Source organism: Eurosta solidaginis, chromosome 5, assembly GCF_040869045.1.
Source record: "Eurosta solidaginis isolate ZX-2024a chromosome 5, ASM4086904v1, whole genome shotgun sequence".
Lineage (NCBI taxonomy): Eukaryota > Metazoa > Arthropoda > Insecta > Diptera > Tephritidae > Eurosta > Eurosta solidaginis.
Window position 1 is genome coordinate 256,337,735 of NC_090323.1, and position 24,925 is coordinate 256,362,659.

The 24,925-nt window shown below is 35.8% G+C and overlaps 1 protein-coding gene and 1 long non-coding RNA gene across 14 annotated transcripts in view; both read left to right on the forward strand.

Annotated features, from left to right (window-relative positions):
• Positions 1–13,915, forward strand: part of LOC137253299 (uncharacterized) — a 40,614-nt gene extending 26,699 nt beyond the window's left edge. For both annotated transcript variants that reach the window (XR_010953764.1, XR_010953765.1), the window contains exon 3: positions 13,513–13,915. This is a non-coding gene — a long non-coding RNA (uncharacterized lncRNA). The remainder of the gene's footprint in view (positions 1–13,512) is intronic.
• LOC137253296 (phosphatase and actin regulator 1-like) overlaps positions 1–24,925 on the forward strand; it is a 763,209-nt gene that overhangs the window by 432,155 nt on the left and 306,129 nt on the right. The window lies entirely within an intron of this gene.

Genomic DNA, 24,925 nt, shown 5'->3' on the forward strand with positions numbered 1-24,925 from the left:
TTGGGCCTTCAACGAGGTGGAATTCTACAAAGCCTTTAACACTCAAGAGGCTAACCATGAAGTTATGGCCTAATCTTCTAAATAGTTCGACTTGTGGGTTACGTAGTTCAAATTGCACTGTCACAGAGTTTTAAACTATATTTCAGGTTTCAAGTCTCTAGATATCCAGGAAGTTAGTTACAAATCGACTGCAAGATTCCCAATTTAAAATTTGTTTTCTCAATATCTCCATCAATGCGCCATCTAGCGGTTTTTTTTTTTTTTGATAAAATATTGCATTGTCGTCAGGTTCTGACTTACGGCCCAAGTTTCATGTCTCTAGCTCATCGGGAAGTTACTCGAAAATCGATCGCAAGATTCCCCTCGTTTTTCAGGGATTTGCAGTTATCTCAATTAGTACGCCACTAGCGGAACTTTATTTTCTATAAATTGTATTGTCACCGGGTCTCGAACCATGTACTAAGTTACAAGTCTCTAGGTAATCGGGAAGTTAGTTAAAAATGGATTGAAAGATTCCCAAATTAAATTTAATTTTCCTAATATCTCGATCCATCCGACACATAGCGAAATTTTTTTGATCAAATATTGCATTGTCAGCGGGTTCTGACTCACGGCTCAAGTTTCAAGTCTCTAGCTCTCTGGGAAGTTACTTAAAAATCGATCGCAAGATTCTCTGCGTTTTTTCAGGGTGTTTCAGAGATTTTCTTTATCTCAATTCGTCTGCCACCTGGCGGCATCTTGTTTTCCACGAATTGTAGTGCCATCGACTCGCAAACTATGTGCTAAGTTTCAAGTCTCTGGACCACCGAGAAATTAGTTAAAAGACGATCGCAAAATTTATATTTTAAATTTAATTTACTGTATATCTCTATCCGTGCGCCACCTAGCGGATTTTTTTTCACTTGCATTGTAATATCTCCCAGATCTGAACTGTGTTCTAAGTATAAAGTATCTAGCTCAACGGGAAGTTATCAAAAAAGATTTCCGTGGGTCAAAAATTCGTATGGAAATGAGGGGACAAACATGAAAGGGACCTAATATAAAGGTAATGAAATAAAAAGTGAAGATTTCGGTCGCTTCCCTAACAATAAATTGAATACAATAAAATAAAAAATTAAATTTTGTGTCCATATTTCTTACACTAATTTGATTTAATTTGGCGGCCACCGTGGTGGCCTATCACACCGTATGCCCTGGGTTCAACTCCCGGGCAAAGCAACATAAAAATTTTAGAAATAAGATTTTTCAATTAGAAGAAAATTTTTCTAAGCGGGGTCGCCCCTCGGCAGTGTCTGGCAAGCGCTCCGATTGTATTTCTGCCATGAAAATCTCTCAGTGAAAACTCGTCTGCCTTGCAGATGCCGTTCGGAGTCGGCATAAAACATGTAGGTCCCGTCCGGCCAATTTGTAGGGAAAAATCAAGAGGAGCACGACGCAAATTGGAAGAGAAGCTCGGCCTTAGATCTCTTCGGAGGTTATCGCGCCTTACATTTGTTTTTTTTTTTAATTTGATTAGCTGCAAGTTGTTTGAGATACTACAAAGTATGTATTTAATACATACAGTAGCGAACCGAAAACTAGCAGCGACAATTTTTTTTTTTTAAATTCCGTCAATTAAATTCGTACGTATTTTGTGTCCACATTTTTACACTTCTTTGATTAAACTTGTTTGAGATACTGCAAAATATTCAATACATACAGTATCCAACTGAAAATTAGCAGTGGTAATTTTTTTTTTCAAGGTCCGTCAATTAATCTCTTCTTTGTTTTATTTTCCATATTTTCAGAGAAAATTTCTATGAATATTGTGAAACTATGCAAAACCAAACTCAATAACATTTTCGAAAAAAATCGAAAATTTTACGAAAGTTTTGAACTTTTCATTTGGAGCCTCTGATTTTTTTTTGACTATGCTGTTTTGTTGCCATCATCCATCAAATTTAATCTAATAAAGTGCAAGTTATACGTGGCTCAAAATTCGCGTTGATTTCTTAAAACTTTCTTCCGAAGGGTGAAAGTTATTTTCGATATAGAAAAAATTTCGACACTTTATGGAGAAAAATCTAAAACACTCTTCGGAAAAAAAATTTCAAAAGTCAATATAGCGACTTATAACTTGTACTTTGCTAGATTAAAATTAATTGGGCTACGAAACTGCATTAACGAAAAAATTTAAAAAGCTACATCAAAATTCGAAATTTTCTCGAATTTTTTCGCAGCCGTTTTTGAAATTGAATCGCATAGTTTCAGCTTTCCAATACATTTATTTTTTTCTTAAGATATCGAAAATAAAAAAAGAAGAATTTAACTGACGAAATTTAATAAAAATTGCCACTGCTATTTTTCTGTTCGCTGCTGTACCTAGTTCTACTGTAATCTTTTCATGTGTTTGATAAGATAGCTGTTTAGTTTCGTGATTATATGGTGAGTGTTATATAAGTATTGCGTATTTGATGAATTTTCAAATTTCCCGAAACCAATATTTCTTAAACATTACAAACAGCAAACAAGCAAGAACAACAACAAAACGAAGTCAACAAGGTAAAGAGTAGATGTCAATACATAAGAGACGAATACTTTATCCATGCGTAACGGATTGACGGACTTCGATCAAATTTTGAAGGCGATGGAATGTGTCGCAGATTCTTGAACCGTTTTTGGATTACTTCGAGACCGTTTCATAAACACTTCAAGATAACTTCAGAAACACCTTAGGGTTTATTTTAACATCTTTTCGAGACAACTTCTGGATATTTTCGAATACAGGGTCGCTTGGGCATTATTTAAGTTATCATTTTGGAACAACTTCTGGATAATTTCGAAACAATTTCGAACTCATTTCGGGAAAGTTACAGGATCACTTCGGGACTACTTTCGAAATCATTTCAAGATTGTTTCCGGACAAATGTTGGTTTGGTTTGTGATTACTTCAAACTTATTTTACGATCATTTCGATACTATTTCCAAACCATTTTAGGACTGGTATAGCATCAATTCGTATATAGTTTAGGTATCATTTCGAGACGGATACTGGATCGTTTTGAGATTGTTACGAAAAATTTTAGGACTGTTACAGGATAACTTCGGGGCAACTCCTGGATTATTTTGAGACAATTTCGAATTCATTTCGGGACCGTTACAGGGTAAGTCCAGATTGGCTTCAGAATTATGATCGGAATTATTGCGATATGCATGGACAAAGGTGGAACTTAGCTCCACATTAGGTGATGTTCCTGCATATTACACATTTTTGAATGACATGATGAGTTGAACTTTGATTGATTGATTTGGTATGTCTTCTATATATGAAAAAAAAAAACGATAGGCCCCCGTTTTACTGTATGAATAGACGTATCTTCATTTACCGGAAAAAGAGAGAAGGCCCGTTTTTACTTCATTTCCTTTAACTCACTTGGGCAAGGATATGTTTGTAAGTTTTGCTCACTGCAAATGTTCTAGTGAATATACTGTCGGAATGCCAATAGATTCCGATAAGCATATAGACTAGCATAACAGACGGACGGGTATGTGAGCCACTTTTTAAAGGAGGTTGGTGACGACGCCATTCTAATACTACCTTGCTGCCAGTTTAAGGTAATAGATTTTGTAAATTTTAATATTTGAAAAAGCATTGGTATTTACACTGTGTGATGCTGTCGGAATGCAAGTGACTCTGATTGGCATCGAAAATATCGGCTGAATGTTTAGATGGAAGGTTTTAGTATTTTACTGCCTCAGCTATTTGTCAAATGAGAGCGGCGGGCATAGGAAGATTGGATCCTTTGGAGCTCCCAGTTCTTGTGTATTCTTTTGTTACTTCAGTGAAGCGAACGAATGCATCGAAGTGTGTGCAATAAAAATATTTTGGTTTATTATATTTTTAATTTTATTTGGCCTTTCATTTCTCATTCGGTTTCGCGTCTAGACTGTTAACCATATAACACATCAAAGCGTCACATGAGTCATTTCGAATTAAAAGAGTTTTGATTTTATTTTTTACGCAGTAGCAATGACCGCTGTACAATGCAGCATATGACCACAAACCACATAAAAGTTAAACAATGGCGACAATGTGAGTATAAACTGGTGACGTACAAGGGTTTGGGAACAACATGTATAGAATATCAAGCATAATCAAAAGAATGTAGCAGCGGAGGAATAAAATGAAGTGGAAATATTTTCAAAAATTGAAACGCGTCACGCAACGATAGTGAACTACTTTTGACCATCAAATTTATGTTTGAAGGGTTAAAAAACGTTAAATGCAAATTAAGGTAATTTGCTGTTACTAATATTCAGAAGCTATTGGCAACGGAGGCGGTTGGCACACCTCATTTGCCGGTTGGTATTTGCCAAGCCAATGCGAATGCCACGCAAATAAGACCAAAAGAAAATCAAGGCACTTAAACACGCACAAGTACGATTTTAGCTCTAACTCCATACATGTAGCCACTAAATGTTCGAAGTCAATTCAGTAGTTCAACTAATGGTATATCTAGAATGTATAGAACATTGGCAGAAAAGAGTCGAGCTACAACAACAACAACAACGTCTTATCGTTTTCAATACCAAACTCAGTCAGTCAACATTTACCTTACTCATCCTTGTCAGTGTCAGACCAGAATAGAGGTTTACATAGATAATTCTCCGGCAGAAACACCATAGGAAAATAAATAGTTGGGAAAAATTAGACCACACCAATTCTATAAGATAAATTAAAACGAATAATGGCACTGAAGACAGCACATCACCGGGAAAGGGATCTGGGAGAGAACCATTTGTCAAGAAAGGAAACGCACTTACTTAGCCGGAGGACGAGGGATAAATAGCCTAAAAAGTTTGGTCGAAGTCCCTAACAAGCGAAGTGTGCCCGCTCCTCTTCCTCTCAACAAGCTAGGGGTTATGTATAACTCAATGATATCCTGTCCTCCAAGTTCACCTACTTATACTGAATTACAAGCAGAATTGCTGTTGGTCCCGCTGTTGGTCTCCTGGCTTATTTTGTACTCAGCTGAGCAGAGCTCACAGAGTATTAATTTTGTTCGCATAACGGTACCCCGTAACGGCATAAACTAATCGAGATAGATATAGACTTCTATATATCAAAATGATCTGTGCGAAAAAAGAAAATCATTTAGCCATATCCGTCCGTCCGCCCGCCTGTCCATAAACACGGATAACTTCAGTAAATTTTGAGGTAGCTTAATGAAATTTGGTACGCAAGTGCCTGGGAACTCATCTCAGATCGCTATTTAAAATGAGTAAAATCGGACTACAAGCACGCGCACTTTTTCGATATCGAAAATTTCGAAAAACCGAAAAAGTGCGATAATTATTACCAAAGCCGGATAAAGCGATGAAACTTGGTAGGTGGGTTGATCTTATGACGCAGAATAGAAGATTAGTAAAATTTTGGACAATGGGCGTGGCACCGCAAACTTTTAAAAGAAGGTAATTTAAAAGTTTTTCAAGCTGTAATTTGGCAGCTGAGTATGTAATGTTCGGTTACACATGAACCTAGCCTTCCTTACTTGTTTTCTTGTTGTGTTGCTGTGCTAAGTGTGGTTTCGGCGGAAGTGAGTTAAAGTATGGGTCGTACTATCGTAGCGCTAAACAAGGATTAAACACTGGAACACTTTGCTTTAACTTATTTTAAAATATATTGGCACACACGTCCGTTTGTTTCGATATACGGTCATTTAAGCATTTTTCAACAAAATGAGACATTGACATTGCTACAATTATATTGTGTTTTTCATTTTTCACTGTTGTGTATGTGTAAGTCCAGAAATACATTAAAATAACAACATACAATAAAACAAGCACAGAAATGCGAACGTGAAACGGAAATTGCACGGCCTACAATGGCGCAACTACGTCATCTCGATTCTTGTTTTTATAAATTACGTTCATTTTCGTATAATGTTCACAAACTGCACAACAAATTCGATTAGTCCGATTGGAACTAGTCACAGCGAAATATGCGACTATTCAGCTACAAAGATAACAATTGTATAAAAGAGCTGTAGCATTTTGCTCGAGCGTATAGAATAATGACTGTTATTGCCTTGTGATGCAGGAAAAGAGGAATACGGATTTTGGTTCGCAGAGTAGTGATAAGGACAGGTGTGAACAACTCCGCGAATTAACTTCTCATCCTCATCAATTTTTGTACAACGATGCCGACTTTTAGACTGTCCGCCACTATTATTTTACTTTTGTGATGGTTGTTGTTGGTTTCCTTACTTTCATAACTTTTCCTTTCATCGGAGCCCAATATCGCTCATTTGAAGTTTTTGCTTACATTATGTAGACTGTTTTCTGCGCACAAAAGTATTGTGCTGGATCCAACCGGCTTAAATATAGTTGGACCATTACGACGTAGGAGTAGCAGAAGACGTTTCTGCGTTGGTGGCTCCCATCGGATTTATGCCCGCATTCACAAATAACTTTCATAAATCAGAATATTTCTGCCAGACTTTTCTATCTGAATGGTTTTTTCCTAATCAGGTATATCTTTTCCAAACTGCAAGGAATAGAACTGGCAACGTTCCCAGGTCTGTTTTCAAGTATGTACGTTTCGTCGTCTATAATCACACAAAACTTTTTGTTTGCCAATTAAGTCTCATAGAGCTCACGAGCTTGATTCGTGTTACTTGGTTTGGTTTTTCCTAGTTAGAGATAAAACATTATTTTACAACTGGGCGTCTCCTGATCGGGCCACCTTTGTTGAAGCGCAAAACCGTTATTCGGCCAGTGTCATTCGATGATCCACTGACTTTTGCCAACAAAAGTAATTTATTCAAAGCATTCTTTTTATACTCAGTTGAGCAGAGCTCACAGAGTATATTAACTTTGATTGGATAACGGTTGGTTGCACAGGTATAAAGGAATCGAGATAGATATAGACTTCCATATATCAAAATCATCAGTATCGAAAAAAAATTCGATTGAGCCATGTCCGTCCGTCCGTCTGTCCGTTAACACGATAACTTCAGTAAATTCTGAGGTATCTTGATGAAATTTGGTATGAAGGTTCCTGGGCACTCATCTCAGATCGCTATTTAAAATGAACGATATCGGACAATAACCACGCCCACTTTTTCTATATCGAAAATTTCGAAAAATCGAAAAAGTGCGATAATTCATTACCAAATACGGACTAAGCGATGAAACTTGGTACATGAGTTAAACTTATGACGCAGAATAGAAAACTAGTAAAATTTTGGACAATGGGCGTGGCTCCACCCACTTTTAAAAGAAGGTAATTTAGAAGTTTTGCAAGCTGTAATTTGGCAGTCGTTGAAGATATCATGATGAAATTTGGCAGGAACGTTACTCTTATTACTATATGTCTGCTTAATAAAAATTAGCAAAATCGGAGACCGGCCACGCCCACTTTTTAAAAAAATTTTTTTTTTAATTCAAATTTTAAAAGAAATGTTAATATCTTTACAGTATATAAGTAAATTATGTCAACATTCAACCCCAGTAATGATATGTTGCAACAAAATACAAAAATAAAAGAAAATTTTAAAATGGGCGTAGCTCCGCCCTTTTTCATTTAATTTGTCTAGGATAATTTTAATGCCATAAGTCGAACAAAAATTTACCAATTCTTGTGAAATTTGGTAGAGGCTTAGATTCTAGGACGATAACTGTTTTCTGTGAAAAAGGGCGAAATCGGTTTGAAGCCACGCCCAGTTTTATACACAGTAGACCGTCTGTCCTTCCGCTCGGCCGTTAACACGATAACTTGAGCAAAAATCGATATATCTGTACTAAACTCAGTTCACGTACTTATCTGAACTCACTTTGTATTGGTGTAAAAAATGGCCGAAATCCGACTATGACCACGCCCACTATTCCGATATCGAAAATTACGAAAAATGAAAAAAATGCCATAATTATATACCAAATACGAAAAAAGGGATGAAACATGGTAATTGTATTGGTCTATTGACGCAAAATATAACTTTAGAAAAAAACTTGGTAAAATGGGTGTGACACCTGCCATATTAAGTAGAAGAAAATGAAAAAGTTTTGCAGGGCGAAATCAAAAGCCCTTGGAATCTTGGAAGGAATACTGTTCGTGGTATTACATATATAAATAAATTAGCGGTACCCGACAGATGGTGTTCTGGATCACCCTGGTCCACATGTTGGTCGATATCTCGAAAACGCCTTCACATATACAACTAAGGGCCACTCCCTTTTAAAACCTTCATTAATACCTTTAATTTGATACCCATATCGTACAAACAAATTCTAGAGTCACCCCTGGTCCACGTTTATTTCGATATCTCGAAAAGGCGTCCACCTATAGAACTTAGGCCCACTCCCTTTTAAAATTATCATTAACATATTTCATTTGATACCCATATCGTACAAACAAATTCTAGAGTCAGGCCTGGTCCACCTTTATGGCGATATCCCTAAATGGCGTCCATCTATAGAACTATGGTCCACTTCCTTTTAAAATACTCTTTAATACCTTCCATTTGATACAAATGTCATACAAACACATTCCAGGGTTACCCTAGGTTCTTTTTACAACATGGTGATTTTCCCTTACTTTGTCTCCACAGCTCTCAACTGAGTATGTAATGTTCGGTTACACCCGAACTTAGCCTTCCTTACTTGTTCATTACCAAAAAAATTGCAGGGAGTTCTAAATTTACAGAACTCCCTCTACCAGTCCTCAAAGCTATAAATAGAGGAAAAATTAAGAAAGAGGGATAATAATATGGAGGTTAGGAGGTTTTTTTTATAAAAACAATATATTGTCCAAATAAACTATGTAAGTTGCTAGGTAACCGAGTTGGCTTAAATGTGCTTCAAGAATTCATGATATAAGTTGTTCAAATATAACATATTATGTAAAATATATATATTTTAATTGATAAAAATTATGTTTTATATAAAACAAGTAGCAGCCCTTTCATCCTAGTAGCATTGTCCATACGCAAAATTGCGCCCAAACAGGTGAAGCTCTTTTCTGGAGAGCAGCTTATACACAAAGGAATAAAAATAAAAATGTTGGCTGGCAGCCATTATTAAAAATAAATACTTTTTTTGAAATAAGATTTTACATATTTTCGTTATTGATATTAGAGAAAAATTACAAAGTTTATATGGTTACTAGCACATGTTTCTGAATTTCACTTCTTCATCAGCTAACTTCTTGGGAGCTGAGTATTGAACTCGAAATCTCCAACATTCATACTTTATACTAGTGTGAAGGCAGATGTCTTTATCCACTCAGCCATATGAATGCGCCGCAGCTCGCTTTGCAGTTGGTCTCTTAAGTCTTGCCTTTTTGTTGCTATTCCTTTATTCACCATTAAGATACGTTCTAATATACTCTATATGGTTTTTAATCCTAATTGTGTGGAATAATTATAGGCGCGCTCTGAGAGCTTTGTAACATTGGGTTTATAGCATTGCTTTTATAGGCAGTGCTTTCGCTGTTCACTATTATATCAATATTATAATCTGTATTTAATTAGCGCGACATGCTCAAATTGCTTAATACAATTGTTTTTGTTATTGATATTAGAGAATATTACAAAGTTTGCAAACGGCGATGGTTACTAGGACATGTTTCTCTCCGTTTGTAATCGTTGTAATTTATCTCTAATATCAATAACAAAAACAATTGTATACAGCAATTTGAGCATATATCGCCAATTAAATACAGATATTAACATATTTTCGTTTTGATCACATTTTGGATTTTTTACCTTTTTAAATAAGGGCAACCTTGCAAAAACATCCTAATCATCAGCATCCAAATAGGGAACCTATTGTTTATATAAAAAACTTCAACCAATCGGGCCAAGCCTTTTCTGAGGCGTTAGCCAATAAACACAGGAATAAATATAAAAATTTTGCCACCTAACACCACTCTGAAATATTTTCGTCGAAATATGTTACGACCTAAAAAAATATTTCGTATGGGTATCAAATACATTTGTTTTTCTATTTTTCAAAAAAGTGGAAATCTCGTAGACATATTCAGCGAAAAAATCCATATTCAATGTTTTAAATTATGATAAGCTATCGCTGTAGCAAGTTTAATTCAAACTCTCAACTCGTTTCCGAGATAATAGTGGATATCGACTTCTGAGTGGAATATCGCCCTAGCTTTACCCGAGGCGTTTGTGAAGGAAATTCTGAGACAGGGCGTTGATCAACGAAATTCTGATATAGCGTGTTTTTGAAATAAATTTTGAAATAAAGCGTTATTCAAAACTTTGCTGTGATAGGGCGTTATTCAAAATTTGTTTGTGACAGGTCGTTTTCGAAGCGGCAGCCGATATTGGGTAATATACCACAAGAGCTGTCAACATACAAATATGGGCCAGGGTAGTACAAGAATTCCTCGCTAAAATTAATATAAACAATTTTAAATAAAATATAATAATTGGCTTAACATGTTTCTGGCAATCAACGAGATATCTTCAAAATTGAAAAACTATTTTCCTCTGAAGCAAATAGATGGACATCTGTAAATCGCCTCGCCTGATTATTCGGCTATACCTATAGCTGGGTCTGTTTCTCCTTTATATCTTTAATAATTGGAGCTGTAAACTAAACTTAATATATACCATATGAACAATATTGTTTTATAATATTATATGATGAAGAAGCATTCGGCATGACTTCTTTGGAGAGCAGTCACACATTTTTTTTGTGCTTATTAAAACACTTGCCTGCATAGGATTTAGCTTTTATGAATGAAAAATGTAGCCTTTTTCTTTGTGTTTTTTTTTTTTCTATTTATATATTATTTGTTTTGTTTTTCGTTTTCTCCTTTGCTTTTGTTATTTTTGTTTTGTTTTACATTGCTGTGCACAATGTCAGTTAGTCATCAATGAGTTTCTACGAAATTTTTGAGAATAATGTTTAAAAATAGCCAAATTAGAGCAAATCAGTTGTTTGAAAATATTTGTAAACAAAAGAGAAATTAATCAAATTCGAATATACATATGTATGTACATTAACAGAAATGCCAACAATGAATTCCCAAGTTTGTGGGTATTAAATAGTTGTTTCATCTGATTTGTTTCTTTTCTCAATTGTTAGAGTAAAACATGCTTTCATACTTTGTATGTATATGTTTAGGAAAAAAAAACAAAAAAATGCTAATAGAGTTAAGTAAACAAACGTCTGTTAATTGATGTAGTGAATTTCTTTTAAACATTACGCACAAACTTGAATGCGTCATATGATATAGATCGCATATTACCAACCACATGTAGCGGGTATGATCATAATAAATCAGAATAACTATACTCATTCAAGAAAATTTCAGATCTATGTATCACATACGCTTTACAAATTAAATTTCCAACACAGCCTTAACTCGCTACATATAAAATCAATGTGAATGTAGGCACTCAATCAATGCCTCAAACACATACACACACCATTCTGAGGTCTCAAAATCTCATACATATATAGCGCATATCCATTTTTAGAATTCAGCACGAGACAGTGAGACTGAAAGTTGACATTGCTTTAACGCATTCCTCTCACTGATAAATTTCCTTATTGGCATTCACTTCCGCTGCTGTTTTTGTTAGTTTATAAATGTGAATTTTGTTTAGGCAAATATTTTGGTTGAGCGTAAACTTAAAGTAGTCTTTATTGAATATGTTTGACGCTTTTGAGACAAAATAAATAATTTATACAGTAGCGAACACAAAAATAGCAATTTAAAAATAAAAATCGTGGATTAGATTTTTTTCATTCTCGATATTTTAAAAAATATCGTTTTTGAATATTGTGACTGAAACTATGCAAACTAAGCTTAAAACCGTTTCCAAATAATTCGAGACATTTTGACGAGAATTTCGAACTATCTGCAGCTCACAAAATTTTTTTGAGTATACAGTTCTTTAGTCTAATCAATTCATATTAGTCTAATAAAGAACAAGAATGTTTCCGATTGTCTATCTTCCACATAAAAAAATGCTCACATAATCTGAAACACCCTATGGAATAAAAATTCGCAAAAATCAATGCGAATATCGAGAGACTATACTTTGTTAGACTCAATTGATTGGGCTACTAAGCTCCACACTTCGAAAAACTTAGAAAACTCCAAATGAAAAAGTTTCGTAAAATTTTCTGGAATTTCCGAATATTTTCGAAATTTTTTTTTATATTGATTTACAACTTTCCAGTTATAGAATTTTTAAAAGATTTTCAATTAAATAACGAAAAAAATATAAATTGATAAATATTGCCACTATTTTATTTCTGTCCACAACTGTATGTAACTTCCATATTATAGCGCAATTCCCTACAGGTGTGTGAAAAAATTCGGAAATATCGACCTCAATTTAAACCCGATTTTCTAGTAGAAAAGCGAATCATCGTAGCCCAATGTGTTTCTATAAAATTTGATTACTTTGCCAGAAGTGGACTAAGGACCAGCTTAATCAAAAAAATTGTATTTTTGATGCTCTTTACTTGAAATTTGCAAGTGCAAAACTTTGCTTTCCAAATACCATACCTCTTTTTCTGGGAATAGGCATGGTCCGAGCTATTGGTAACATTTTTGGCATCTTGAATACTTTATGCTGCATATCTCTGGAGCATTTCTCTGGAAGCATACATATTGAAACCTTGATGTTTGATGAAAAGTTACCTCAGGTTACTTCCTGGGACCGCCAGAAGAAATTAATAAAAATAAAAGAGAATTTTGATACAAATGAGATTTTTGAAATGGTTACAAACGCATTCAGCTACGTCATGTCTTAGTTGTTGTAAAGTTTTTCCGAATTGCCTTCTTTCGCATATATTATCTTCCACACATCACATACTTCGTATGTAGTTATGTGTTGAAGTTATGCATGTTTGTAAGGCGGTTTCATAGAAACTTGGTATTTTTCTGTTTTTTGTTCTATTTATAGAACTACAACGAATTAACCAAATGTTGTCTCTTTATATGAATTAATGATACTGCCTATCTCCGGAAGTACTTACGTTAGATCATTGAAGTGGTGGGGGAAAGGGGCATGGTATATCGCGTACAAATTGAATTGTTCCTGCAAAAGTTTTATGGAAGTATTGATGGTGAAATACCTAAAAATGGTAGAATCATATTAGATCCAGCAGTGGAATATAAAATGGGAGTTGGAGCTGGAACGGCTGAGAGTAGGAGAAAAAGTAGTAGTAGAAGTTGAAGTGGGAATGGGAGTTGGAGTGGAAGTGGAATGGCGAATGAAAGTGGGCGTGGGGATGAGAGTGGGAGTTAGAGTGTAGAAGGAGTGAGAGTGGGAGTGAAGTTGAGGTGAAAGTAACAGTGAGAGTGAGCGTGAAAGACGAAGTGGGAGAAAGAGTTGGAGTGGGAATGGGACAGGTAGTGGAAGTGAAAGCAACTAACTGCATATTATCGGTGCAATGTAACGACCAATTCAAAATAACTACAATGTGTTTCAGTTATACTACCTAATTCTGTCTCTTCTTTTCCATTACAATATAATAATAAATTTATTTCAGCCCAAAAACGTTAAGTGTCCTGCATTAAAAAATGTGCCATATGCTCTACGAAAAAATTAAATATGCAACATATTCAATACACAAGTTTGAGAGCGAATCACATTAGAGCATTTAACTGAAAATATAGAAAAATATCAAAAACAAAAGTGTCAAAAGTTGTAGAAATATACGTAATTTAATCTACAGCAGTATTTAGTTTTAAATTTATTAAAAAATATTAACAAAAACCTTTTTTCTACTATTCCACTTATACACAAATATATATAGCAAAAATATTGATATTGTGATAATATTTGATAATTAATTAGTAATAAAATTTAAAATAATATAAAACATACATTTTTTACAACTTTTCGACATACATAAACATAAGCACAAAATAAACGCCTAAATAATTAAACTTAATTCAAGTAAAAAATCAAGTGAACTTAATCGTCATAATCAAATTAAATTTAAATAACAAAACACCAAAACTAAAATAAATTTAAAAAAAAGATTGAAAGCATTTTTTTTATTGCAAATATCTTATAAATATAAATTAAATAATCAAACTAATTATAAAACTAAAACTTAAGTTATTTTTATGGAAAAAAAAAAAAAAAATTTATTAAAAAAATTGCGAACACTAAAAAAAAAATTCTACGCTGCACAAATATCTACATAAACTTATAAGCTTTTTGTATTGCAAATTTTAACATTTCACCGCACATATTTAATGCTCTCATCCAAATTGCACTGCGCGACTTATTAGCGCTTATTAAGCAGCTTAAAACGATTCGAGTGTCTAATTAACTGCATTTTGTTCAACGTTTTGCTGGTGGATCCTGCTTCTTCAACGCCATTGTTTGCGGCTGCGTAAAACAAGTCGCGCTGATGATGGGATACATCATGGGTTGTGCTTGTTTTAAAGGTAAAGGCTTTAGAGGTGAGTACATGGGTTTTCTTCTATCTTATTAAAGTATTGCATAAGTGATGCATGTAAATTGAAACGAATTTTTACTATACCTTGTCAAATTTGCGAGGAGGCAAACCACTCTCGTGGTTGTGCCATCTTCAGCGTCATAGTTCGTTGAAAATTGTTTCATTTTACATGTTCCAATTATCGACCTTGTCGGAAATTCAACGAAACAAGATTGCTATTGAATAGGTGTTTGATTAGAAAAAAAGTGTTTCAGTTTTGTGAAATCGACTGCAATCGAGAAAATGTCATATTTGTCTGCATTATCAAAAATAATCAAAAAATTTTATTTTTTATGAATTTTATTTTCATACACTTTTTTCTTTCATTCTTCTAGATAACCTTTGCCCTTCCTACTCATATTCCAACTCACACACCAACTCCTGCTTTCATTCTCACTACCACTCCCACTCCAACACCCACTCCTCCCACCCTACTTCTACTATAGTTCCACTCCCATTTCCATTCCCGCTCCCATTTACACTTACACTACCAACTCCACTTATTATCCCACTCCGAATTTCACTTTCACTCCCAATCCCGATTCCATTTTCAATCCCGCACCGACTTCCATGCCTACTACCGCACCTCATGTAGCTGCTTATCAATTTTCAGATTGATACGTTGAACACCTCCTACTTCTGCTCTAATTATTTTACATTATGTTATGATCGATCGCTTCTCTGCCTATTTTCTCATACAAATATCTGAGCCATTGCAAAATATTTCACTCCTACCTTATGTTAAAGAACGACGCGAGAAACACCGGAGGAACATAGCGTTCTCAAATAAAATGAGACCTTGTTATCAAATCGAGAAGAATTATAGTACTTCATTCTAAATCTAATGTGTTTCTCCAATGAGTAGCTAATGTGTAGTGAATTACAGTAGCTCTCTAACCATACCCAACGTCATTACTAGTGAAGTTTTCTAATCGTTTTTCTCGAGCCGAGATTATACTACTTATTTAAAATGTAAAATTAGGTTTACTGGGCTTACTACTTTCTCTTCTTCATTGTCTCAATTTGCATATCCCTCTTACTCATATTGCTCTGCTAACTTTCAGTTTTCCCTAGCCTTTTTCCTTTACATTTCTTTAATTCCATCTCTTACTTCCTTTCTTTACATGTTTAACTCTCCCCTTAATTTTAAACTTGTCTTTTCTCACAATTTCCATAACTATTTTTCCCCCTTTTCTCTCTTTCTCTTGGTCTTGGTCTTCTTGCTTCCCGTCTTCATCTCTCCCCCTTTGGTTTGCAGACATTTTTCTCTTTTCAATAGTCATCCATGTTTGTCTTATTTTTATTCCTAATAGTCCATTCCTTATTTTCTCACCCTTCCATTCTCTCCATCTTTCCTATTCATCCCTTTCGTTTGCTTCTTGCTCTTGGTTATTCGTTTCTACTCTATACTTCTTTCTACTTTCCCACTATTACTTTCCTTAGCCTTTCACTGTGTTTATTTTTCGCTTGTCTCCCTTGCCTTCTGCCTTTTCCATTCTTTGTTTACTTTTTATTCCGCCTAATATTCACTTTCTTTGCCGTACCTCGCCACCTTATTTCCATTCCGCTTCCCACCTACTCAGTTCTGCCCAATGAACAGTGGATTCGATAAAGCAGGCATGCTTAACCAACGAACCGATATCATTTCGTTACGATAATTAATTAACGAAACGATTTTGTTTCGTTTTCTGCCATATCAAAACGAAATCAAATCGTTTATGTTGATTTTTAATTTCACACTATGCTGGCGAAGCTGATTGATGGCGGAGTCATTAAAGGTGAACGCATTCACCAAGCTGATTGCAACTTTTCTCATGAATTTTGACAGTACGAACATTTCTCAGAGTATTTTTGACATTAGCACCAACGAATTACACAAACAAATTACATGGAGTTTGTATGTGTATGTCCGCTCGCTGTTACCACCTTACGGCTTCACCATGGCTATAGCATTGCCAGCACAATTCAAACACAAAGTATCACGTTTTTTTTAACGTTTTTAACGTTAACGAAAGCTTTTCGTTTCGGTTAAAAACGAGATACAATTTATCTTGATAATTTCTTTATCGATAATATTTCGAAGTGGTTCAACGGAAACGGTGGACATTTTTTGATAAACGATTAGCTTAACGTTAAGGTGCATCCCTGCGATAAAGGGTGATTTCCCACTGGCAGCCGATGTAGCAGCATTAAACCAATTATTGTAGCGATTTTGTTTTTTCTCTGAAAGGGGCGTGCGACCACCCTCTTACATCATCCAATAGAAAAATAGCAGCGGAAATTTTTATCAAATTTCGTCAACTAAACCCTTATTTTCGATATTTTAAGAAAAAAAACTTTCTTGAAAATTTCGAACTTTTTGGTAAGATTTCTCTGATTTTTTTTAGTATGCTGTTTTGTAGATCAGGTTTTCTCCATATAAAAATAAAGCAATCTCCCCCTCGAATGAAAAAAATAAACATATACATAAGACACCCTTCCGAATAGAAATTGTCAAAAGTTGATGCAAAGTTTGAAATGCCTATTACTTGTACTTCGTTACACTAAAATTCATTGGTCTACAGAGCTGCATACTTAAAATATCAGAGAGCTTCAAATAAAAAGTTCAAAACTTTCGTAAAATTTTCTCGAAATTCGTATATTTTTAAAAGTTTCTTTAATTGTATTGATTTCCTTAGTTTCAGTTACAAAATGCATAGACATTTTTTCTTGAAATCTCTAAAATATATTATGCAGAATTTCATTGACGGAATTAGTTAAAAATTCTGTTCGCTGCTGTACCTTAAAGTGCATACCTCTTTATCTTTAACTTATACCCAATAAGAATGCGGGTCTTCTATTTTAAAATGCTGCTTTTTTGTTACCTTATTTACTCTTTGTTTCTTTATCTCATGCTCAATATTAAATTTAAACTGATCGACTAACTAGTCAAATAGTGATTGATTAATCAATTAATCGCATAGCGGTAAAACTTACAAAATTAAGTAATTAATCGATTTTCGCATCGATCAAAGATTAACAAAATGGAAACAAACAAAAATCAACAACCATCAAAATAATATTTTGTGCCAAACATTCAACTAATCTGATTTGTATGCAGAACAATTTTTTTTTTGCATTCAATTTCTATAATAATTCTATTTTTAGATTACCATAAATTAGAAACCTTTAATATTTCACAAAACTTTTTCATTTTATACTTATTATTCAGAATTCATGAGCTTAACACCGGCTTATAATAATTGCATATTCAATTACTATGTTTTTCTAAGAGAAACTGAAAAGAAGGAAAGAAACATTTACTGGCATTTTTCGTTGGATCCATTTCGAAAACCGCCACCGTAATCATCATCAGGCAATTTCGTAATGTTATCAAAGGTTTCACCGAGATTCGAACCGCGAATCACACGGTGAAACTGCAGTTGCCTTAACCACTAGGCTATCCTGCTGGTATTTGTTTTCATGCTTATTTCAGTTTTTCTCATTTCTAGGATAGGATAGGTTAGGTGGTAGCTGCCCTGATAAGGATAGCTCACTTGGACAACACGAAGGTCCGTTGTGATACCACATACACCAAAAATAACGGTGACTTAGATCTAGCTACTTAGAGAATCGTTGGGTAGCAACGATAAAGCTCCGAATGATACCAATCTCAACTTTGGATATATCCTCGGGAGATCCAAGTGAGTCGCGACCGAAGTACTTTCGCCTAGTTCTGGCAAAAGCTGGACAATCAAGCATACAGTGATTTGGTGATTCCACCTCATCATCCTCCATACAGCTGCAGCAGGATGGAGTTTCCAGTATATTGAGACGTACCGCATGGATACCCATGGGACAGTGCCCTGTCAAAACCCCAATGACCATTGATAGGTGAGCCTTAGTGAACCCAATTATTTCAGCAGACCTCCTGCCATCCACTTGTGGCCAGAAAGATCTTGCTACCCTGCAAGACGTGGTATCCGCCCAACGTTTGCTGAGCTGATTCGAGGCCCAGCTATGGAGGAGCAATCCACAGGTGGCCAGCGGGATCCCGAAATCCCTACAGCCATCTTCATCCGGTTCAGTTGTACCGATGCGGGCTAAGAGATCCGCTTGACAGTTACCCGGGATATCACTATGGCCCGGGACCCAGATAATCTTAATTGTAAAATAATTCGATGCAATCGCAAGCGAGGTCAGGCACTCCCAGACCACCTTCGATCGCACTGTAGTTGAGCTCAAGGCCTTGATAGCCGCTTGGCTATCAGAGTAGATGTTAAATTCCCTAACCGTGGTAGCACTGGATAGCATTCCATCCACCGCATCCTTAATCGCAGCAATTTCCGCTTGGAATACACTGCAGTGATCAGCCAACTTAAACTTGCAGCTTAAATTTAGCTCTTGACAAAAGACCCCCCCCCCCCCCCCACCAACCTTTCCATCCAGCTCTGACCCATCCGTGAACAAGTTAACCGGTCCCATGCCCCAGATAATTCCTCTTCCCCAATCCTCTCTCTCTGGAATAACTGTGGCGAAGGTTGTATAGGGAGCAGTTATCGGCATACAGTAGTCCGTTCTGTCCGGGATGAAGTCGAAACTGGTAAGAAGGCTAGAGTGTCCGCGGTCAGAAAGTCTATTTCCCATATCACGAAGCCTGACCAACGACCTTGCCGCGGCCGCCTTTCCCGCAATATCTACTGGGTATATGTTCAGCATGACGTTCAGTGCCAAGGTAGGTGTTGTTCTGAGAGCGCCACTGATACCGATCAGCACCGTCCGTTGCACTGACACTAATATTTTGGAGGTGCTCGCTGTGTCCAGTGCTTTCCACCAGACCAGCACCCCATATAGCAGAATCGGTTTGACCACCATCTCATAAAGTCAGTGTACTATTCTTGGCGAGAGTCCCCATCTCTTCCCGATAGCTCCTCTGCAGCAGTACAAGGCAATGGCGGCCTTCCTGGCCCGATCTTCCACATTGGGTCTCCAGGACAGTTTCTTGTCCAAAACAATCCCCAAATATTTAACCCTATCAGAAAGTACCAACGGTACCCCTCCAATCGAGGGAGTTCTGAAATCGGGCATCTTATATCTCCTTGTGAAAAGGACCAATTCCGTTTTTCCCGGGTTGACCGCCAATCCACATGATTCAGCCCACCTAGCCACAGTATCCAGGTAGCCCTGCAGAACATCGCGCAGGGTGCCCAGAAATTTGCCTCTGACTAGGATAGCGAGGTCATCTGCATAGGCAACCACCCGACAACCATTGGCTTCCAGCTCCACAAGAAGCTCGTTTACTACCACAACCCAGATGAGAGGAGATAGGACACCCCCCTGTGGCGTGCCCCTGCACACCTTCCTCTTAATTATGGCTCCTCCCCACTCCGCTGCGACAATTCTGCCGCATAGAAGTTTGCTAATAAATTCAACCAGAGCCGCCTCGACTCCTAAACCCACCAGAGCTCTTTCGATTTCCCCCGGTAAGACATTGTTAAAAGCTCCCTCGATGTCTAGAAAGGCACCCAGAGCATACTCTTTGTGTTCTAGGGACCCCTCTATTTGCTTTACAATCGAATGGAGAGCCGTTTCCGTCGATCTGCCCTTGCAGTACGCATGCTGTGAAGCCGACAGTAACCCCCGAGGTATCCTTTCCCGTAGGTACAGGTCAATCAACCGCTCAAACGTCTTAAGAAGAAACGACGAGAGACTGATTGGCCTGAAATCCTTAGGTGATACATGAGAGCTTCTGCCGGCCTTCGGAATGAAAATAACCCTAACCGTGTGCCAAGACTTCGGGATATAGTTAAGCCTGAGGCAGTTAGTATATATGATGGCCAACCAGCGGCAGGAAATCCGCAAAGACTTTTGAAGCTGCGCAGGAATGATTCCATCCGGGCCCGGAGACTTATAGGGCTTGAACGACCCTATAGCCCAGGTTATTTGACTTTCTCATTTCTACACTAACAACACAATTGAACCATTCTGGCTCTTTAATTTTTTCATTTTACTTTTTATATTCATTTCGTGTTTTTGTTTGCGCACAAATAATATTTCCTTATTGTAGAGTAATTATTTTAATGTAAAAACATTTAGCAACCAGATGGGCATTTAGCAAAAATAAATGAGCTGTAAACTTTTAAATTGTCCATATGTTAGCTGTCATTGGCGCATGTGAACATTTGTTGCAATTCGCACACAAAACTCGTTTTTTCCCACGCAAAATGCGTCAAGCAGCTGAGAAATTGTTGATTCATACATTCAATGAAATAAAAAGCTATTGTTTTTTTTATTTATTTATTTATTATTTAAAGTCGACGACAAACTATGGTCGACTGCATAATATAAAAGATATATAAATATACAACTCAAAAGATAAAATTTAAGATATATCGAGATTTCAACAATGTTATATTACAAACAAAGAAATATTAATGAACAATACTATTTAATTTCAAAATATAATAATAATAAGAAATATGAGTAGAAATAGGTATGCCGAAATCTTATACTGGCGGAATGCATCAGATTCCGCTCAGCATGATATCGGAATGCAGTGGATTCCAATCTCCCTGTTGGAATGCAACAAGATTCCAATCAGCATGTCATGGGAATCCGGCAGTGCTAAGAGTAGTGTAATGAGGATACGCCATCACAAGGCATAAAAAAGTAACATGACCTGTGTTGTTGGAATGCACCGGATTCCAATCAGCTCGATGCCTGACCCATAAGATTATACTGCCGGAATGCATACGATTCCGGTCAGTGACTCATGAAAAAGCATGTTTTTTACGTTGTTGGAATGCACCAGATTCCAATCAACACAGTACTGTCTTGTTCCTTCTTTATGATACATGTTGATAAATGTTCCTCCATCCTTAAGCGAGATAGTTCCTGTTTTTTATCGAAGGAATAAAATGCCGGCAAATTAAATTAGCTTGTATCTCTTAAATTAGATAGGCAAGTATTGCATTACGTATAGTGGCAAAAGTACATTCAAGACTGATGCAGCTATACAAGTCATTGTAGTGCGCGCACCAGATAAGAAGAGGATTATTTTTAGCAAAGTTTCGTCGACAAATGGGTAAATAGAAAGGAACGTAGTGTCTAGATACTCTAGGGGGAACCGCAAGAAACAAGCGGCTGAGGAGGTCCGCGGAGTCAATTTCTCCAATAATGAGCTTATAGATGAGCAATACCCCCAGTAATATTCTCCGATTTTCCAGAGTGGGTAAGTTAATAAGAAGAAGTCTACTTCTGTATGGAGGATGTTTTCACTTATTATTGTTTTGTACATTTACGCGTGCTTTTTTTAATATTTCTGTGTTTTTTTATATATATATATACGTCGGTGTATCAGGAACAATGCACTTACGCTTAGTAAATTTCTATGTATATTTAAAATGTTATTGGGATTAGTTGGAGGTGTTTCTTGGATTCGAGTTGTAAAGACTTGCAAGCAATATTATAATTAAATTATTGTATAACTGTTTTTAAATTGGTATAACAGCTTGATGTTCAATACAAGTAAAAAAAAAATTATCGCCATACAAATTTTTTCATCGTCTCTTATTTTCGTACCATAAATGCAAATTTTGTGAAGATTTCAAGCGAAGCGTCATCTTGCGGCAATTGGTTCATTATGCTTTAATTGTTAATATTTCAATAGGAAGGTACACTTAACGAAATTTGTTTTTCTAAAAAATTATACTTGCATCTACATTACCAGTTGATTTTTTTACGGAATTCCGGAAAATATCTCACTAAATTTTTAAATTTATTTTCAAATTTAGAATTTATAAATATGAAAAAATATGGTCTTTGTAAACGTATTTTATATAATTTTGTGGAATTTAAAAGTTTCCAAAACTCTTGCGAAAAAATAAGCAACTAAATCTCAACTCTCCAATGTCCAAATCCAGTTTCATGCATCCAGAGTAAACGCCATCTTAGGTTGGCTTTCGATTTAATGTACCGCAAATAGGGAACATTTTTATTATAACAATTAGGTACAACATATGTTGGATAACCAACTTATAGTTAGCCCTTAGTTAACATCAGTTCCTGCCGGGCCTATATCAGAATACTTTTCGAAAACGCCCTATCTCTGGATTTGCTTCAGAAATTCTATGTATCAGAATTTTTTCATAAGCGCCCTACCTCAAGTCAAAATGTATTGAACTTATGATCAAACATGATGTTTTTCAAACAAATCCTCAGATAGGACGGTATTGAATTTAATTCTTAAGTAGGGCGATCTTCAAACTATTTCTGAAAATTCGAAAATTTTCTGATTTCATTGGTTGTGATATTCCACACAATGGTCGATATGGCCGTATTATCAAGTGCAGTTTGAAAGTCGTTGATTTGAAAGCATTCACAAATCTGTTCCTTTTATCAGCAGATTATATCTTGATTTTATGGCTTGTATCGTGTCATACGATCCGTGATCGAACCACTATTTTCAAATCGCAACGGCGCTGAAATGGCGAATCCTTTTAATGACATATGTTTACTAGTGACCATACATACACGTTAGATCCTAGATTGATTGCAATTTGTATAAATAGTTTGACATATTCTCATTTATTAATTGAGTGAAATTGTTTATTTAGCCGTGATCGTATAACACTATACGCGCCCTGATGTTTAAATACGTCCGGTTATCGTGCTTGGCTATGCTTTGTAAGGACTAGCCAAGTCATTCACCGAGCAGTCATGCTTAGTAGTTGTAGTGATATCATATTTAATAAATACTCGCTGGCCATGCGGCGACAGCACACCTTCACACTTTCTGCAAGCAGAAGTGACGCATTCTTAATGTACTCACCCCTACTGAGGCTTTAGCAAATATGTGACCGTCGTCTTAGTCTGACATTGGTACTGACTCACACTCCCCGAGAGATTTCAATGTAATATTTAAGCGCCTTTGCCACGGCACGTCGACGAACTATGAAAAGAAAGCTTGCTTTGGGGAACTACTATCAAAAGTGAACTACTTAGTTTACAAATAATACGAAATCCATAATTCTACAAATTGAAGATTGCTTTAGGTACAGATTCGCTTAACACATTTCCTTTACATTCCTGTATGAGACTTTACCCTTTTCAGTGAGTTCCGTTATCTAGTTTAACTTCGGCAGACACTGCGTATGAGTGGTTTTACGGCTGCTAGTAAAAACTTCAAAAATTCCGCAATCGTTAATGTTTTCAATTATTATCGTTTTCCTTTATTTTCTTTAATTCAATGATTTTTGTAACGGAATCTCTGGAAATCAATCGCAAAAACGGGTTAGAAAAAATTCTAGTATTCGAAAACAGTTTAAAAATTTTCATACAAATTTCGAACTTTTATTTAAATTTTTTTTCCGTATAAAGTTTTGTTGCCCCATCAAATTAATTTATCAAACTTTTTTTCGAATGGTGTTTCAGATTTTCTTCCACGTGAAGATTATAGAAAAAAATACTGTAACGAATTTACTGCAATTCCGCTTATTCACAACCTTCTGCTAACGTTCGAATCACTAAACTGTTGAATAAATAACTCCAATATTCGATAATGCAAAATGGTCTTTATTAGACTACTTTCAAAATAACACTTCTATTGCTCGATTTGCGTGCTTAAATCAAACTGACTTATCGTGCCTCAACTGTTGCCGCTTTCATACTGTCCGGTTTCCTCGCCGACATATTTCTAGGCGCTTCTATTTCCAGAATTTACTAGTTAGTTATCTGCTATAAATTTCTCACCTATAACTACAGATGTACGATTTTATAGCTTCTCTCATACCCCATGCGCGTGTATATGTGGATTATACTTGCACAATTATTGCATACTTTCGGGAGTATCTCAGATATACGCATGTGTTTGTGCGTTGCTTCTCCGCTGCGTGTACGTACATATGTGTAGGCATAATGATTGATTCGATTATGTAGATACAAGTGATTGTCTGCTTTATTGTTGTGGTGGCTTCATTTACTTAGCATCAGACTAGTGATGTGAGTATCACTTAGCGTCACTAATATTCGTCACAATACCAAATCGAACAAAACTGTCAAAAATCAATAAAAAATGTTTGGAATTTGAACTTCTGCATTATCAGACTCAAATTAATTTGACGTCGAATTTTTATCAAATATTATATATATTAAATTCTTCTTCTTTGTTTCCGACAGTTAAACAAAGAATGTCCATGAACTTTGTAACTGAAACTATGAAAACAATCTCAAACAATTGAAAAAAAAAAATTGTTTAAAAAAATTTAAAAATCAATGACAATTTTGAGAGCCCCATTGCATGAATTGTCCCTCTTAGATAAATATGTATCGGCCTCAAAACTGCGTATGCAAACAAATTCTGAAAAATCTAAATAAAAAGTTCCAATTTTTCGTAACTTTTCTTGCAAGTTTTCGAAGTTTTTCGAAAATGTTTTTGGGGTTAGTTTGCATAGTTTCCTTACAAAATTCCTGAAAT